At 48.3% G+C, this 17,585-nt stretch overlaps 1 protein-coding gene across 1 annotated transcript in view; it reads right to left on the bottom strand.

The window, feature by feature from the left end:
• Positions 1-13,435: 13,435 nt before the first annotated feature.
• The window catches only part of LOC149447898 (microfibrillar-associated protein 5-like), a 41,935-nt gene continuing 37,785 nt past the window's right edge, over positions 13,436-17,585 (bottom strand). The window contains exon 8 of the mRNA XM_089651894.1: positions 13,436-17,585. This exon is cut by the window's right edge and continues 156 nt beyond it. The gene's annotated coding sequence lies outside the window, so the exon portion shown is untranslated.

The raw sequence follows: 17,585 nt of genomic DNA on the forward strand, positions 1-17,585 counted from the left end.
GATTTCTGTGTCTCCCAGCACAGTCTCAAGGGCATGGAGGATGTTCCAGGAGACCGGCAGTACAGGGGTGGGCAACTGTGGCCCTCCAGCTGTTGGTGAACTACAAGTCCCATCATGCCTTTGCCTTTGGGAGTCATGCTTGTAACTGTCAGTTTTGCAATGCCTCATGGGACTTGTAGTTCTACAACAGCTGGAGGGCCACAGTTGCCCACCCCTGGTCTAGGAGAGCTGGACAGGGCCATAGAAGGTCCTTAACCCATCAGCAAGACCGGTATCTGCTAATGGAGGAACAGGATGAGCACTGCCAGAGCCCTACAAAATGACCTTCAGCAGGCCACTGGTGTGAATGTCTCTGACCAAATAATCAGAAACAGATTTCATGAGGGTGGCCTGAGGGCCCAACGTCCTCTAGTGGGCCCTGTGTTCACTGCCCGGCACCATAGAGCTGGATTGGCATTTGCCATTGAACCCCAGAATTGGCAGGTCCACCACTGGCTCCCTGTGCTTTTCACAGATGAGAGCAGGTTCACCCTGAGCACATGTGACAGATGTGAAAGGGTCTGGAGAAGGCGTGGAGAACGTTCTGCTGCCTGTAACATGGTTCAGCATGACCGTTTTGGTGGTGGGTCAGTGATGGTCTGGGGAGGCATATCCATGGAGGGACGCACAGACCTCTACAGGCTAGACAATGGCACCCTGACTGCCATTAGGTATCGGGATGAAATCCTTGGACCCATTGTCAGACCCTACACTGGTGCAGTGGGTCCTGGGTTCCTCCTGGTGCACGACAATGTCCGGCCTCATGTGGGGAGAGTATGCAGACATTTACTGGAGGATGAAAGAATTGATACCATTGAATGGTCCCGACGCTTACCTGACCTAAATCCAATAGAACACCTCTGGGATGTCATGTTTTGGTCCATCTGACGCTGCCAGGTTTCACCTCAGACTGTCCAGGAGCTCAGTGATGCCCTGGTCCAGATCTGGGAGGAAATCCCCCAGGACACCATCCGTGGACTCATTAGGAGCCTCCCCCGACGTTGTCAGGCATGCATACAAGCACATGGGGGCCACACAAACTACTGAAGACCATTCTGAGTTGCTGCAATGACATTTCAGCAAAATGGACTCGCCTGCTGTCTTTAAATTCAGTCCTCTGTAGGTCGATCATTTTCATTTCCATCAAACGATGGGGCATCCTTACATTCCTAACACATTACCCCGTCCATGTCAGGATAGAGATCCAGCAGGAGATTTGTCCCCATTGAGGTCTGATGGCTTTTCAGTGTTCCTTTCATTTTTTTGAGCAGTGTATGTGAAATTGCAACAAAACTGCAGAAAACGTAATGCAGGAACTACTTTAGTAATCACGCTGCAGAAAATTCCACATGTTCAGACACTGACGTTCGCATTCATCAAAAGCAATTTCAGGTGCAATTCAATTCGCAAATCACATCTGAAATTGCACCGATATGACCGGGCACTAAAAGAGCAAAGCATAAAAAAGCTGTAATAACAGTAACCAATATACATGACCCAAATTATTACAAGCTAAAAAAATGATTTCTGATTGGTTGCTGGGAGCTACTGCACTTTGAATGTTATCATTAACCTTTGTGTACTGGGTGTCTGTATTTATTTAAATGTGGCAAGCCACGGAAGCCCGAATACAGAATACAGAGCTTTTGGTTTGTGGGTCTGGTTTCCCGTTACAGAAAATTTGTACATCGCGCCGGATGCTCTCATTGGTGGAAAACATCCCCCCCCCCTATTGCCCCCTTTCTCTCCGCACAAGCGTGCTCACTTTCTCTCTGCACTAAAAATAGGAAGCCACAAACAGCAGCCGGGGCTGAGTGCAGAGTGCAGCGATGGGGAGAGCATGGCTCCCAACTGTGCCCCATTTAAAGGGACTTTCCATCGGTCCCTCTTCCTTGTCCATCTTTTTGGTTTAATGAATGAACCTCTATAAAAAGATACACTGTATGACTACCAAAAAGTGACGTGTCACCAGGGCTGTGGATAAAGGGGTACCACCAATCCTCCTGTACGGGGCCGAGGCAGCTGGATGAATTGGATGTGGGCAGGGAGGGAGACCAGTACAGCGGTGGCAGGGGCAATTACTGGAACCGATCCCCTGTATGGCTTTCGCTGAAAGCTAGTTTCTTCTCCTCCTCCTCCCGCTGGCTTTCAGCTGCTGCACCCATATGGAAGAAATATTCTTCCCAAATTTATTGACATATATTTGAAATACTACAATTTTGGCTATATTCAATATATTTCAAAATATATTTTAATATATATAAATATATATATATATATATATATATATATATATATATATACCGTATTTTTCGCACCATAAGACGCACTTTTTTCCCCCCAAAAAAGGGGGAAAAATGTCAGTGCGTCTTATGGAGTGAATATGGAGCGGCCGGTCCGGTATTTCCACTGCCGCCGTGTCAGAATACCGGGCCGGCCGCTCAGCTCTACAGCGGGACCTTATAGAGATGACTGCTGACCTTTGGGGAGGGGGGGGAGTGGGTACTTGAATTTGACAGGTACCCGCTCCCACTTCCGTGGAGTTGTTCTTTCATCTTACCCATTCCTCTATCCAGCGGCGCGGTCTTCCCGGCTTCTGTAGTGTGGGCATGACAGCCGGGTGCCAAGTGCGCATGCGCAGGAAGCGGTGCTTTTTGTGAATGGTAAGGCGGTACCTGGGACACATGACAGATCCCAGAAGCCGCCGGACCAATCACAAAGCGCAAGTGCTTCTCGCTCATGCGCACTGGGCACCCGGCTGTCATGCCGAGTGCCATTACAGAAGCCGGGAAGACAGCGGCTGGATAGAGGAACAGGTAAGATGAAAGAACAACTCCGCGGAAGTGGGAGCGGGTACCTGTCAAATTCAAGTACCCGCTCCCCCCCCTCCCCAAAGGTCAGCGGTCATCCCCTGTACTATCCACAGTCTCTGGTCATCCCTGTGCTGTCCGCAGTCTCTGGTCATCTCCTGTACTATCCACAGTCTCTGGTCATCCCTGTACTGTCCGCAGTCTCTGGTCATCTCCTGTACTGTGTCCGCAGTCTCTGGTCATCTCCTGCACTGTGTCCGCAGTCTCTGGTCATCCCTGTGCTGTCCGCAGTCTCTGGTCATCTCCTGTACTGTGTCCGCAGTCTCTGGTCATCTCCTGCACTGTGTCCGCAGTCTCTGGTCATCCCCTGCACTGTGTCCGCAGTCTCTGGTCATCTCCTGCACTGTGTCCGCAGTCTCTGGTCATCCCCTGTACTGTGTCCGCAGTCTCTGGTCATCCCCTGTACTGTGTCTGCAGTCTCTGGTCATCTCCTGTACTATGTCTGCAGTCTCTGGTCATCCCTGTACTGTCCGCAGTCTCTGGTCATCCCTGTACTGTCCGCAGTCTCTGGTCATCCCTGTACTGTCCGCAGTCTCTGGTCATCCCTGTACTGTGTCCGCAGTCTCTGGTCATCCCTGTACTATGTCCGCAGTCTCTGGTCATCCCTGTGCTGTCCGCAGTCTCTGGTCATCCCTGTACTGTGTCCACAGTCTCTGGTCATCCCCTGCACTGTGTCCGCAGTCTCTGGTCATCTCCTGTACTATGTCCGCAGTCTCTGGTCATCCCTGTACTGTGTCCGCAGTCTCTGGTCATCCCTGTGCTGTCCGCAGTCTCTGGTCATCCCCTGTACTGTGTCCGCAGTCTCTGGTCATCCCTGTACTGTGTCCGCAGTCTCTGGTCATCTCCTGTACTGTGTCTGCAGTCTCTGGTCATCTCCTGTACTGTGTCCGCAGTCTCTGGTCATTCCTGTACTGTGTCCGCAGTCTCTGGTCATCTCCTGTACTGTGTCCGCAGTCTCTGGTCATCTCCTGTACTGTGTCCGCAGTCTCTGGTCATCTCCTGTACTATGTCTGCAGTCTCTGGTCATCTCCTGTACTGTGTCCGCAGTCTCTGGTCATCTCTTGTACTGTGTCCGCAGTCTCTGGTCATCTCCTGTACTGTGTCCGCAGTCTCTGGTCATCTCCTGTACTATGTCTGCAGTCTCTGGTCATCTCCTGTACTATGTCTGCAGTCTCTGGTCATCTCCTGTACTGTGTCTGCAGTCCATTAGTTCAGAATTTTTTTTCCTGTTTTCTGCCTCTAAAACCTAGGTGCGTCTTATGGAGCGAAAAATACGGTATATATATATATATTACAGTTAGGTCCATATATATTTGGACACAGGCACAATATTAGATTTTTTCCTTTATTGACCAAAACATATTCAAGCTATAGTTATATAATGGATATGGGCTTAAAGTGCGCACTCTCAGGTTTAATTTGAGGGTATGTACATCCAAATTGGAGGAAGGGTTTAGGAATTACAGCTCTTAACCTCCCGAGTGTAGCTCGGGGTAAAGTTTCAGTACCAAAATCGGTAACCCCGAGCTACACTCGGGCTTACCATGCAGCGTTGCTCAGGGATTCCCTGCAGCACTTACCTTGTCCTTCGCTCCCGTGATGTCCCCCCTGCAGAGTCCCCGGCCATCTCCTCCGGCCGATGCCGGCATATATATATATATATATATATATATAAACTACCATTCGAATGGATAGAAGAATAGCCAAAATGGCGTGGACTCAGCCAACAATCAGCTCCAGGAAGATGAAAGAAGGTGTGACGTTCCCTGTGAGGACTGTTACAATTAGAAGACACCAATGTGAAGCCAAGCTATCTGCAAGAAGTCCCCGCAAAGTCCCACTGTTGAAAAAAAGACATGCTGAAGAGGTTACAATTTGCCAAAGAGCACATTGACTGGCCTAAAGAGAAATGGCGCAACATTTTGTGGACTGATGAAAGTAAGATTGTTCTTTTTGGGTCTAGTGGGTGGAGACAGTTTGTCAGACGACCCCCAAACACTGAATTCAAGCCACAGTACACTGTGAAGACAGTGAAGCATGGTGGTGCAAGCATCATGATATGGGGATGTTTCTCATACTACGGTGTTGGGCCTATTTATCACATACCAGGGATCATGGATCAGTTTGAATACATCAGAATACTTGAAGAGGTCATGCTGCCTTATGCTGAAGAGGAAATGCCCTTGAAATGGGTGTTCCAACAAGACAACGACCCCAAACACACCAGTAAATGTGCAACATCTTGGTTCCAGACCAACAAGATGGACGTTATGGAGTGGCCAGCCCAATCCCCGGATCTTAATCCAATATAAAACTTGTGGGGTGACATCAAAAATGCCGTTTCTGAGGCAAAACCAAGAAATAGAGAAGAACTGTGGAATGTGGTCCAATCATCCTGGGCTGGAATACCTGATCACAGGGGCCAGAAGTTGGGTGACTCCATGCAACACAGATGTACAGCAGTTCTCAGAAACAGTGCGACTACAACCAAATATTCATGAAGTCATTCAAAGGAAAGCAAAATCTTCAAACATTTCTCAGTTTATATAGTGAATGTTTGAGTTTGTAAAGAAGAATACAAACACTGCTATTTTTTTGAACCGTCTAATATTCACTTTTCTTCAATTTTTTTAGAGGAACAACACAAATTTGATGTATTTTTCTTCATGTTGTGATTTGGAATAGAATGTGTCGTGTTCCCAATGCATTTGTGTGGATGGAAAGAAAAGCTATTAGAAGGATTTTCAGCTTTAGTCACTTTTTTCAACACACTGCTATTATTTTGAACACAACTGTATATATATATATTTACTGAAATATATTTTGAAATATATTGAATACGGCCAAAATTGTAGTATTTCAAATATATGTCAATATATTTGGGAAGAATATTTTTAAAATATAATTTAAACATATTTTTCTTCCATGTGGGCAGAGAAGAGTCATAAAGGGGATCGGCTCCAGTAATTGCCCCCATGCTGCACCCATCACCCTCCTTGTGCACTATACTTCCCTCCTGCTGCCCAGGTCCCCCTGTATGCCCCCACCCCCATGGTGCTGCCGGATTCCCTCCTCTCTTTCCTACCAGCAGCTGCAAGTACACAATAGGATCCTTCAGGATGGAGTGTGGGGGAGGGTCCAGAAAATGTATCACATATACCAGCCCTTCCTTTCCTGAATGAACACAATGAGTGATTGGTACCAATCACTCACTGTGATCATTCTTAACTGAAGCCTAGTAAAGTTTTTTTTTTGGGGGGGGGGTGAGATTAGCTGTATAGGGCTCCGTGGTTTCTAACAACAGCCCTGCGTGTCACCCAACCTGTGAATTATCATATACTGTATGTTATTTTAAAAAGTCATTATAAAGGAGAAGTATTGGTGAAAATGCAAAATGTGGGTTTAGCCAATCATTTTTAGCACATTAATTCGTCACGATCTGCATAAATGGGGACATGAACTTTGTCTACGTGTTTTGTACTTTAAAGATGAAAGCGAAACTAGAATGAGTTTTCGACCCATTCCATTTAAACTGATTTGCAGCTTCTGGTCTTTAACCCGGCGGGTGAGTCCATGGGTAATGACAACCTTTGTTACCACACCAGATTTTTAAAACTGCATTCCAGTCATGGATTGGACCAACTATGCTATACCTGTGGGATCCAACTAGAACAGGGGTCTCCAAACTTTCTAAGCAAGGGGCCAGTTTACTGTCCGGACTATGGCCTATGGTGAAAATATATACGATTTTGCATCTTCAGGTAGTAGCCGTGCACACACCCTACCTGCGCCGCCATTCGCGGCCTCAGCTGTCAATCCCCCCCCGGCACCCGGTGATCGCCGAGTATCACCTACGGGGGAGAGACCTGTGTATGAACAATACAGATCTCTCCCCTGTCAGCTCCTGCACACTGCTTTGCATAGCAAAGTAATACAAAGCAGTGTGTTTCCCTAGTAAAACACACTCAGCACACAGTTAACCCTTTGATCGCCCCAGATGTTAACCCCTTCCTGCCCAGTGCCATTAGTACACTGTCAGTGCTTTTTATTAGCACTAATCACTGTATTGGTGACACTGGGGATGTCAGTGACACCAAGTCAGTTCCCCCCTAGTGTCAGAATGCCCGCCACAGTCCCGCAGTCTTGCTATAAGTCGCTGATCGCCGCCATTACTAGTAAAAAAAATTTTTTTAAACTATTCCAGTATATATATCGCCATTTGTAGGCGCTATAACTTTCACATAAACCAATTCGTTTACACAAATTGGGATTCTTTTTTACTATTTTTTTACACAGAGCAGAATACATTTTGGTCTAAATTTATGACAAAATTTGTTTTTTTTTATTTTTTTACTGGACATGTTTAATAGCAAAAAGTGAAAAAAAAATTTTTACAAAATTATCCAAATTTTTTTGTTAATAGCGCAAAAAATAAAAAATGCACCGGCAATCAAATACCACCAAAAGAAAGCTTTATTTATGGGGAAAAAAGGACGTAAATTTAATTTGGGTGCAGCATTGCATGACTGCGCAATTGTCAGTTAAAGTGATGCGGTGCCGTAACACAAACAATGGTCTGGTCAGGAACGGGGGGGGGGGGGGGAAATCCTCTGGAGGGCAAGTGGTTAAAGCGGAGCTCCACCCAAAAAGGGAAGTTCCACTTTAAGTCTTTGTCCCCCGCTCCCCATTAAGAATTGGCACCTTTGGGTACCCAAATTTGACAGTTACCCACTCCCACTTCCGCTGCAATCGCCTAGGCAATCAGAAGTGGAAGTTGTCCTCCCCCCCTCCCTCCCCGTAGTCTTCTGGTACACGTGATAGGTCCCAGAAGACTACAGGGCCATTCACCAAGCACAGTGCTTCTCGCACATGCGCAGTGGGCACCCGGCTATGAAGCTGCAACCTTCAGGGGGACATTTTTAAAATTTTTGTTTTTACTAAAGGACTTATCAAAGACCGTCTGCTGTCATTTTTTACACTACACTTTTTGTTTGTGAATGGGTAGCGGTACCATGTACCCCATACTCATTCACCTGGTGGGGGCCCCCTTGTTAAATCCCCCCCGCCCGCAGACCCCCACAATCACCGGCCATGGTTGTGGGGAAGAGGCCCTTGTCCCCATCAACATGAGGACAAGGTACTTTGGGGGAAGCCCTCCTGCTGCCCATTTTTTCGTGGTCACATGACCAGGAGCTGGTCTTTCCAACTCCTGATCATATCGTTTGTATGAGACCAGTAGATGTCAAGGAGGCATCTAAATCACAGCTGTCATTGGCTGTCGTAGTGATCATATAACTGAGGCCGGTCCTCCTAGCTCCTGATCGTTATGGTAAGACCAATTTCTGTTGGGGAGGTGCCTAAAACAAGCCATGCCCGTCACTGGCTATCTCAGTTTTCACATGACGAGGAGCCGGTCCTCCAAGCTCGCAGTTGTTAGTATGAGACCAATTGGTCCTCCCGACTCCCAATCATTCTTATGAGACCAGGAGCTGTTGAGGAGGCATCTAAAACAATCATGGCTGTCACTGGCTATTCTATATGACCAGGACCGGTCCTCCAGGCTCCTAATCTTTAGTTTGAGACCAGGAGCTGTCGGGGAGGTGCCCTGTTGACTGTCTCTGGAGTGCAAGACTGGAAGGAAATGTGTGTTGCTTGACTGTGCAGAACTATAGGGGGACCCAAATCTTCAGCAACTCCTAAGGGCTACACAAGCCATGGCTGTCAATGGCTATCTCAGTAATCGCATGACCAGGAGCTGTTGGGGAGGTGCGTAAAACAAGCTATGGCCGTCACTGGCTATCTCAGTGATCACATGACCAGGAGCCGATCCTCCGAGCTCCCAATTGTTAGTATGAGACCAGCTGGTCCTCCCGACTCCCAATCATCCTTATGAGATCAGGTGCTGTTGAGGAGGCATCTAAAACAATCTTGGCGGTCACTGGCTATTGATATATGACCAGGACCGGTCCTCCAGGCTCCTAATCTTTAGTTTGAGACCAGGAGCTTTCGGGGAGGTGCCCTGTTGACCGTCTCTGGAGTGCAAGACTGGAAGGAAATGTGTGTTGCTTGACTGTGCAGAACTATAGGGGAGCCCAAATCTTCAGCAACTCCTAAGGGCTACACAAGCCATGGCTGTCAATGGCTATCTCAGTAATCGCATGACCAGGAGCTGTTGGGAAGGTGCGTAAAACAAGCTATGGCTGTCACTGGCTATCTCAGTGATCACATGACCAGGAGCCGGTCCTCCAAGCTCCCAATTGTTAGTATGAGACCAGCTGGTCCTCCCGACTCCCAATGATCCTTATGAGACCAGGAGCTGTTGAGGAGGTATCTAAAACAATCTCGGCTGTCACTGGCTATTGATATATGACCAGGACCGGTCCTCCAGGGTCCTAATCTTTAGTTTGAGACCAGGAACTTTCGGGGAGGTGCCCTGTTGACCATCTCTGGAGTGCAAGACTGGAAGGAAATGTGTGTTGCTTGACTGTGCAGAACTATAGGGGGACCCAAATCTTCAGCAACTCCTAAGGAGGTAGTGCTACACAAGCCATGGCTGTCATTGGCTATCACAGTAATCGCATGACCAGGAGCTGTTGGGGAGGTGCGTAAAACAAGCTATGGGTGTCAGTGTCTATCACATTGATCACATGACCAGGAGCCGGTCCTCCAAGCTCCCAATTGTTAGTATGAGACCAGCTGGTCCTCCCAACTCCCAATCATCCTTATGAGACCAGAAGATGTTGAGGAGGCATCTAAAATAATCTTGGCTGTCACTGGCTATTGATATATGACCAGGGCCGGTCCTCCAGGCTCCTAATCTTTAGTATGAGACCAGGAGCTATCGGGGAGGTGCCCTGTTGACTGTCTCTGGAGTGCAAGACTGGAAGGAAATGTGTGTTGCCTGACTGTGCAGAACTATAGGGGGACCCAAATCTTCAGCAACTCCTAAGGGGGTAGCGCTACACAAGCCATGGCTGTCATTGGCTATCACAGTAATTGCATGACCAGGAGCTGTTGGGGAGGTGTGTAAAACAAGCTATGGGTGTCATTGTCTATCACATTGATCACATGATTGGGAGCTGGTCCTCCCAGGTCCGGATTGTTGGGGGGGGCCTAAAACAAGTCATGGTTTTAATTGGCTATCACAGGGATCACATGACTGGGTACCAGTCCTCTTTGTTCCCGATCATTGGTATGACCACAGAACTTGTTGGTGAAAAAGGTCTACCCCTGTGACACCACATATATGTCTGATACCGTTGGGAATGGTTCATGATAAGAGATGTGGTGCCTCCTATGCCTGTACCTCCCCGTGTTATGGGGTGTTCAGGCAGCTGTGTGTGGGGGCGGATGGCTCAAGCTGCACTCACAAACACATAGCAGGTGCACGGATGTGTGCACGGTGTTGACATTGTATGTTGTGTGCACAGACCTCATCTGGGGGATGTGAAAGTAGGCTGGTGGGGTGGGCTGTTTTGCACTTTCATCAGATTCTCGGGAGTGGAGATCATACTTAGTCATTGTTCAATTTCATTCACAAAGAGGGATTTCACTGACGAATCAGTAAAGAAATTATTTATATCACAGCCATTTTCTTCGTGATTAAGTGAATGCAGCCAAGGCAGGGTTCAGCACTGGCATTAAAATGTTACTAATCCCACAACAGTAACATCAGTCTGTAGATGCAGCAAAGCATGCTTGTTATACTCACTGTGGAACCTAAGGGGTTAATCCTCTGCATTGTGTAAAAACGCTGTTTGATCCTGTCTTCTCCGATCCTCCCCTTCTTCCAGTGTCCCCCTCTTATCGTCTGATAAGACATATCATGTGGAGTCACTCTGCACATGCTCAGTTTAGTGTGTATTGCTGGAGAGGTTTTTTTTTTCTTGGGAGAGTGCATGTGATCAGTACAGGGCCAATCAACACTGTCCAGAGGTCAGGGGTTCTGCATCCTCCTAGAGCAGAAAGAAAACTCCTCCTACAAGATTTAACCAGTGCTCTGCTGGACACTGATAGAAGTCACAAGACTGCTATATACTGCTGATGAGAAAAGGTATTTAGCAGTTTATAATTACTAAAATAATTGCATTACCATGTTGTTTGTACTGTGGGATACCGGATATAGTGAATGCAGGGTCCTGGGAGACCAGATATAGTGAATGCTGGGTCCGGGGAGACCAGATATAGTGAATGCAGGGTCTGGGGAGAGCGGATATAGTGAATGCAGGGTCCTGGAAGACCAGATATAGTGAATGCAGGGACCGGGGAGACCAGATATAGTAAATGCAGGGTCCAGGGAGACCGGATATAGTAAATGCAGGGTCCGGGGAGACCGGATATAGTGAATGCAGGGTCCGGGGAGAGTGGATATAGTGAATGCAGGGTCCTGGAAGACCAGATATAGTGAATACAGGGTCCGGGGAGACCAGATATAGTGAATGCAGGGTCCGGGTAGACCGAATATAGTGAATGCAGGGTCCGGGGAGACCAGATATAGTGAATGCAGGGTCTGAGGAGACCGGATATAGTGAATGCCGGGTCCGGGGAGGGCGGATATAGTGAATGCAGGGTCCGGGGAGAGCGAATATAGTGAATGCAGGGTCCGGGGAGACCAGATATAGTGAATGCAGGGTCCGGGGAGACCAGATATAGTGAATGAAGGGTCCAGGGAGAGAGGATATAGTGAATGCAGGGTCCGGGGAGACCAGATATAGTGAATGCAGGGTCTGAGGAGACCGGATATAGTGAATGCAGGGTCCGGGGAGGGCGGATATAGTGAATGCAGGGTCCGGGGAGAGCGAATATAGTGAATGCAGGGTCCGGGGAGACCAGATATAGTGAATGCAGGGTCCGGGGAGACCAGATATAGTGAATGCAGGGTCCAGGGAGAGAGGATATAGTGAATGCAGGGTCCGGGGAGACCAGGTATAGTGAATGCAGGGTCCGGGGAGACCAGATATAGTGAATGCGGGGTCCTGGGAGACCGGATATAGTAAAAGCAGGGTCCAGGGAGACCGGATATAGTGAATGCAGGGTCCAGGGAGACCGGATATAGTAAATGCAGGGTCCGGGGACACCGGATATAGTGAATGCAGGGTCCGGGGAGAGTGGATATAGTGAATGCAGGGTCCTGGAAGACCAGATATAGTGAATACAGGGTCCGGGGAGACCGGATATAGTGAATGCAGGGTCCGGGGAGAGAGGATATAGTGAATGCAGGGTCTGAGGAGACCGGATATAGTGAATGCAGGGTCCGGGGAGAGAGGATATAGTGAATGCAGGGTCTGGGGAGAGCGGATATAGTGAATGCAGGGTCCGGGGAGACCAGATATAGTGAATGCAGGGTCTGAGGAGACCGGATATAGTGAATGCAGGGTCCGGGGAGACCAGATATAGTGAATGCAGGGTCCGGAAGAGAGGATTTAGTGAATGCAGGGTCCGGGGAGACCAGATATAGTGAATGCAGGGTCCGGGGAGACCAGATATAGTGAATGCAGGGTCTGAGGAGACCAGATATAGTGAATGCAGGGTCCGGGGAGACCAGATATAGTGAATGCAGGGTCCAGGGAGACCGGATATAGTAAATGCAGGGTCCGGGGACACCGGATATAGTGAATGCAGGGTCCGGGGAGAGTGGATATAGTGAATGCAGGGTCCTGGAAGACCAGATATAGTGAATACAGGGTCCGGGGAGACCGGATATAGTGAATGCAGGGTCCGGGGAGAGAGGATATAGTGAATGCAGGGTCTGAGGAGACCGGATATAGTGAATGCAGGGTCTGAGGAGACCGGATATAGTGAATGCAGGGTCCGGGGAGAGAGGATATAGTGAATGCAGGGTCTGGGGAGAGCGGATATAGTGAATGCAGGGTCCGGGGAGACCAGATATAGTGAATGCAGGGTCTGAGGAGACCGGATATAGTGAATGCAGGGTCCGGGGAGACCAGATATAGTGAATGCAGGGTCCGGAAGAGAGGATTTAGTGAATGCAGGGTCCGGGGAGACCAGATATAGTGAATGCAGGGTCCGGGGAGACCAGATATAGTGAATGCAGGGTCTGAGGAGACCAGATATAGTGAATGCAGGGTCCGGGGAGACCAGATATAGTGAATGCGGGGTCCAGGGAGAGCGGATATAGTAAATGCAGGGTCCAGGGAGAGCGGATATAGTGAATGCGGGGTCCGGGGAGACCAGATATAGGGAATGCAGGGTCCGGGGAGACCAGATATAGTGAATGCGGGGTCCTGGGAGACCGGATATAGTTAATGCAGAGTCCGGGGAGGCCAGATATAGTGAATGCAGGGTCCTGGGTTGTGTAACACTGTAATCATTACAGACTTCTGAATGTGCAGTTTCTACATTTGAGCCATAAGGGCATCTGCCCTAAGAAATAATTGCAATTGATAATAATGGTGGATATGAGTCACAGATGCAGCAGAAAAAAAGTAAAATATAGAAATCATTTCAGATGATTACACTTTTGTACAGATCACATTTCCAGGTACATAAAGAGACTTATGACATAGTCGGTTCCATTATTTGTCTTTATGTGATAATTGTAACATTGTTACATATGTTGGGATACAGAGGCACAAGTACAGTGGCATGGAAGTATCGAGTTCTATGTACTGCAACTCAGCCATTGCTTAAAGAGTACCTGTCCTGCATGTACAGTGGAGGATATTTTGCGGGTGCGGTACATTATTTCTCGGTAGTTTTAAGCACAGAGCTCTTGGTGCCAAGAACCCCTGTAAAGCACCCCCTAATACTTCATTCTCCCCCCTGCCTGAACATTTGACACAACCTGAACTCTAAAATGGGGACATTTTCCCTAGTTAACTCCAACACTTAAAACAATTGTGCTTTGCTCATGGAAGACAAAGAAACAGGTTCTCTTTAATGCTCCTTCCTCTTCCCAGTAGCACATACTCGCCTTCAACTTTAGTCCCCCGACATGTTCACCCAGCCCCTCCCATGCTGCCATTTTTAGGTCTTGCGGAGCCAGAAGAAGAATGGCTGACCTCAACCCTACTGAGCACCTTTAGGTTCGACTGGAACACCAATTTTGAGCCAGGACTTCTTACTCAACATCAGTACCTGACCTCACAAATGTTCTTCTGGTGAAACAGCCACAAATTCCCGCAGACCCCCTCCAACATTTCTGATTAACTGCACATGGGCACACAACACTGGTATCTGGAACCTTGATACTTGGGGAACCCCTGCATCTGCACTGAGGAAGGAGCACGCATGCGCCGAATGCGTGCCGCCCACAAGCCACTCACTTAAAAGATGAATACAACATAGTTACATAGTTAGTCTGGCTGAAAAAAAGACAAAAGTCCATCCAGTTCAACCATTAAAAAAAAAAAAGTTATAATCCTACACCCACAGTTGATCCAGAGGAAGGGAAAAAACCCAGCAAAGCACGATCCAATTTGCTCCTGCAGGGGAAAAAAATTCCTGTGCTGCAGATTCTGCTTGATCCCGAAGACCCATGGCACATATGCACACGTGCGGGGGGGGGGGGCTACATAATCTAGAAACCTTTAAAGAAAACACGAAATTATGGGACTGGGAGGGACCAGAAGGAAAAAAGCTGTGTTATTGGGTGAAGGGTGAGGGTCCTATTTCACTCTTCCACTACTCCCTATAGCTGCCAGGCATGCAAAAAACTACTTGGTACTTCTAGGTATGGAAGAGCTTGAGACTTACATGTGACAGTGCTAGTCCTTAGTGATTGGCTCAGTGCTGCCACATAGACAGTTACCCGTGGCCGGATCTAGGGGGGTGCTGGGGTGGGCTAGGTCTCCCCAGATTTTAGTTGTGCCCCCCCCAAGCCAAAGCTATCTGTGTGGGGTGGAGGAGCTGTGCTGCTTGTACCCAGGCTGTGCGCAGTGCAGGGATGGGAGAAGGAGCTCTACTGAGTGCCCTGGCAGCAGTGACCAATGTCCTCTGCCCTGCCAAAATGACCCCAGTCCTCTGCTCTGCCAGCAGTGACTCCTGTCCTCTGCCCTGCCAGATATGACCCCTTCTCTGTGCCCTGCTGACTCCGATCCTCAGCTCTGCTGTCCCCTATCCTCAGCTCTGCCGACCCCTGTGCTCTGCCCTGCTGACCCCTGTGCTCTGCCCTGCTGACCCCTGTGCTCTGCCCTGCTGACCCCTGTACACTGCCCTGCTGACCCCTGTGCTCTGCCCTGCTGACCCCTGTACACTGCCCTGCTGACCCCTATGCTCTGCCCTGCTGACCCCTGTGCTCTGCCCTGCTGACCCCTGTACACTGCCCTACTGACCCCTGTGCTCTGCCCTGCTGACCCCTGTACACTGCCCTGCTGACCCCTATGCTCTGCCCTGCTGACCCCTGTACACTGCCCTGCTGACCCCTGTGCTCTGCCCTGCTGACCCCTGTACACTGCCCTGCAGACCTCTGTGCACTGCCCTGCTGACCCCTGTGTTCTGCCCTGCTGACCCCAGTGCTCTGCCCTGCTGTCCCCTATGCTCTGCCCTGCTGACCCCTGTACACTGCCTTGCAGATCTCTGTGCACTGCCCTGCTGACCTCCCATTCTCTACCCCCCTGACATTTTTTTATTGCACTCCCACATCAAACAGGCTAGATCCAGCCCTGCGGTTACCCCTGCTGAATCCTTACCTAGAGCTTACACAAGGATTAATTTTTACGCTCTAGCCGGACAACTGGGAAATGAATGGTAGATACACTTTAGAGCCAAACAGACATCTAACCCTCACCCCCTACCAACATGGCTAAACATTTGTGTACATCTCTCCAAATGAGTAGGTTCAAATGTTTCCAATAAAGTGTACTGTTAATATAAACAGTCCAACCTTGTGGTATCAGTTGGGTGAAAGCCCTTTTCTGCTCCATCATGACTGTGCCCTTTCATACAGAACCAGTTCCAAAAACACATGATTTGATGAGTTTTGGTGTGGAAAAATGGCGGACCGCAAATCTACTGAGCATCTTTAGGTTGAATTGGAACACCGAATCTGAGCCAGGTCTTCTCATCCAACATCAGCACTTGATCTCACAAATGTTCCTCTTGTGCAATGGACACACATTCCAACCTGTTGGACCAGTTGGGTGAAGGTTCTTTTTTGTTCCTTTGTGTATAGAGCCAGCTCCAAAAAGGCAGTTTGATGTGGAAGAACGGCTAACCTCAATCCTAGTGAACACCTCTCGGTTGAATTGGTACAACAATTTTGAGCCAGGTCTTCTCATCTAACATCCGTACCTAACCTCACAAATGTTCTTCTGGCGATTCCCACAGACATACTCCAAAATTTTATATAAAGCCTTTCCAGATGAGTGGAGTCAATTATGGGGGCACTAACTGCATATTAATGGCCATGGTTTTGAAATAGGATGGGCCAATGGGCTCATATGTGATGGTCAGGTATCCACAAGCTTTTGGCCATATAGTTTATGTTCTGATTGGGGGGGGGGGGCTTTAAAGTAAACCTATTGCTTTGCCTTGCATCAGTAGAGGTTTTCATGAATAAGTCTCTGGCTTGTTACAATATCCACCAAAAGTATACTATATATAAAAAGCTTTATTGCTATCTGTGATGGGAGTCACTTTGGGTGGGGGGCCCATGGAACACTTTGGAGAGGTGGGGAGACCCCTGTCTCAGCTCCCCATATCCCTCTTATGTGTAAGTCACCCTGTGCTTGTTAGGGGTACAGGATGATCTGTCCTAATATTGGGGTGGGGGGCTTGTGGATTGCTTAATGCCATGTGGTTGCATCCAATTGTTCTATTATGTGTCTGGCTTGGGAGAAAACTATTATGGGATGTAGGTGTTTGTGTATTGGCTTGGTGGGGGGTGTCTCCAGCAGCCTCCCTCCTGATAGGAATGTCTTCTAGTGTGTCTCTTGTTACTAAAGGCAGATTGCCCCGCCCTGTGACATTATGCAGGGAGGGGGGGTTGTTCCCTTGAATGTATATATCTTGTATCTGTGTTAAAATAAAGTAGTCTATTTCCTGGTTTACTTCCAAGATTGGTGTCATCTAGTCTTGTATGGTGTGTTGTGGTGTCTGTGGTCGGTGTACAGACGGGGAAGCGGTATCCTAACGCAAGTACCAAAGTGCGGTATAGGGTTTTTTAAAAAAAAAAACATTTTTTGAGCCCCCAACCTAGATACAATGCTCAAGCAGAGCAGAAGAACCTGAGTGAACCATGCCATCAGTCTGTTGCAGACAGGAGGAAAATTTCCTCAGTCTCCACTCCCCAGTGATCACTGAGACTGTACAAGGTAACCGTATAACAATGATCAGCATGACAGCAAGCAAGCTAGCATTTTTAAAGGAGGTCAGCACCGTAAGCTTTAGAAGGTCGGTATAGCCTGCAAGCAACACACCCCCATAGGCCTCTCATGAAAATGTCTCACTGCGTGTGAATGATCAAGCACCAAGCGGCCAGCAGTACTGTTGGTATACTGTTACATGACTGAATTTGACTCCATAAACAAGGCTTTTGATGAAAGGAGTTGCAGCAAAATGGTCTGCTCCATTGTGAACCCCATAGTGCCACTGGTTGTCACCCAATGCCAAGCTGGCCACAGTAAATAATCCACAACATGGGCTTAATACTACTACTAGGATCAAGGGAGTGTAAGGATATAAAAGGGATCATTTTTATCTAAAGTCAGTGCTCTG

This window comes from Staurois parvus, unplaced genomic scaffold, assembly GCF_062004578.1.
Source record: "Staurois parvus isolate SC_StPar_1 unplaced genomic scaffold, SC_StPar_1.0 ptg000667l, whole genome shotgun sequence".
Lineage (NCBI taxonomy): Eukaryota > Metazoa > Chordata > Amphibia > Anura > Ranidae > Staurois > Staurois parvus.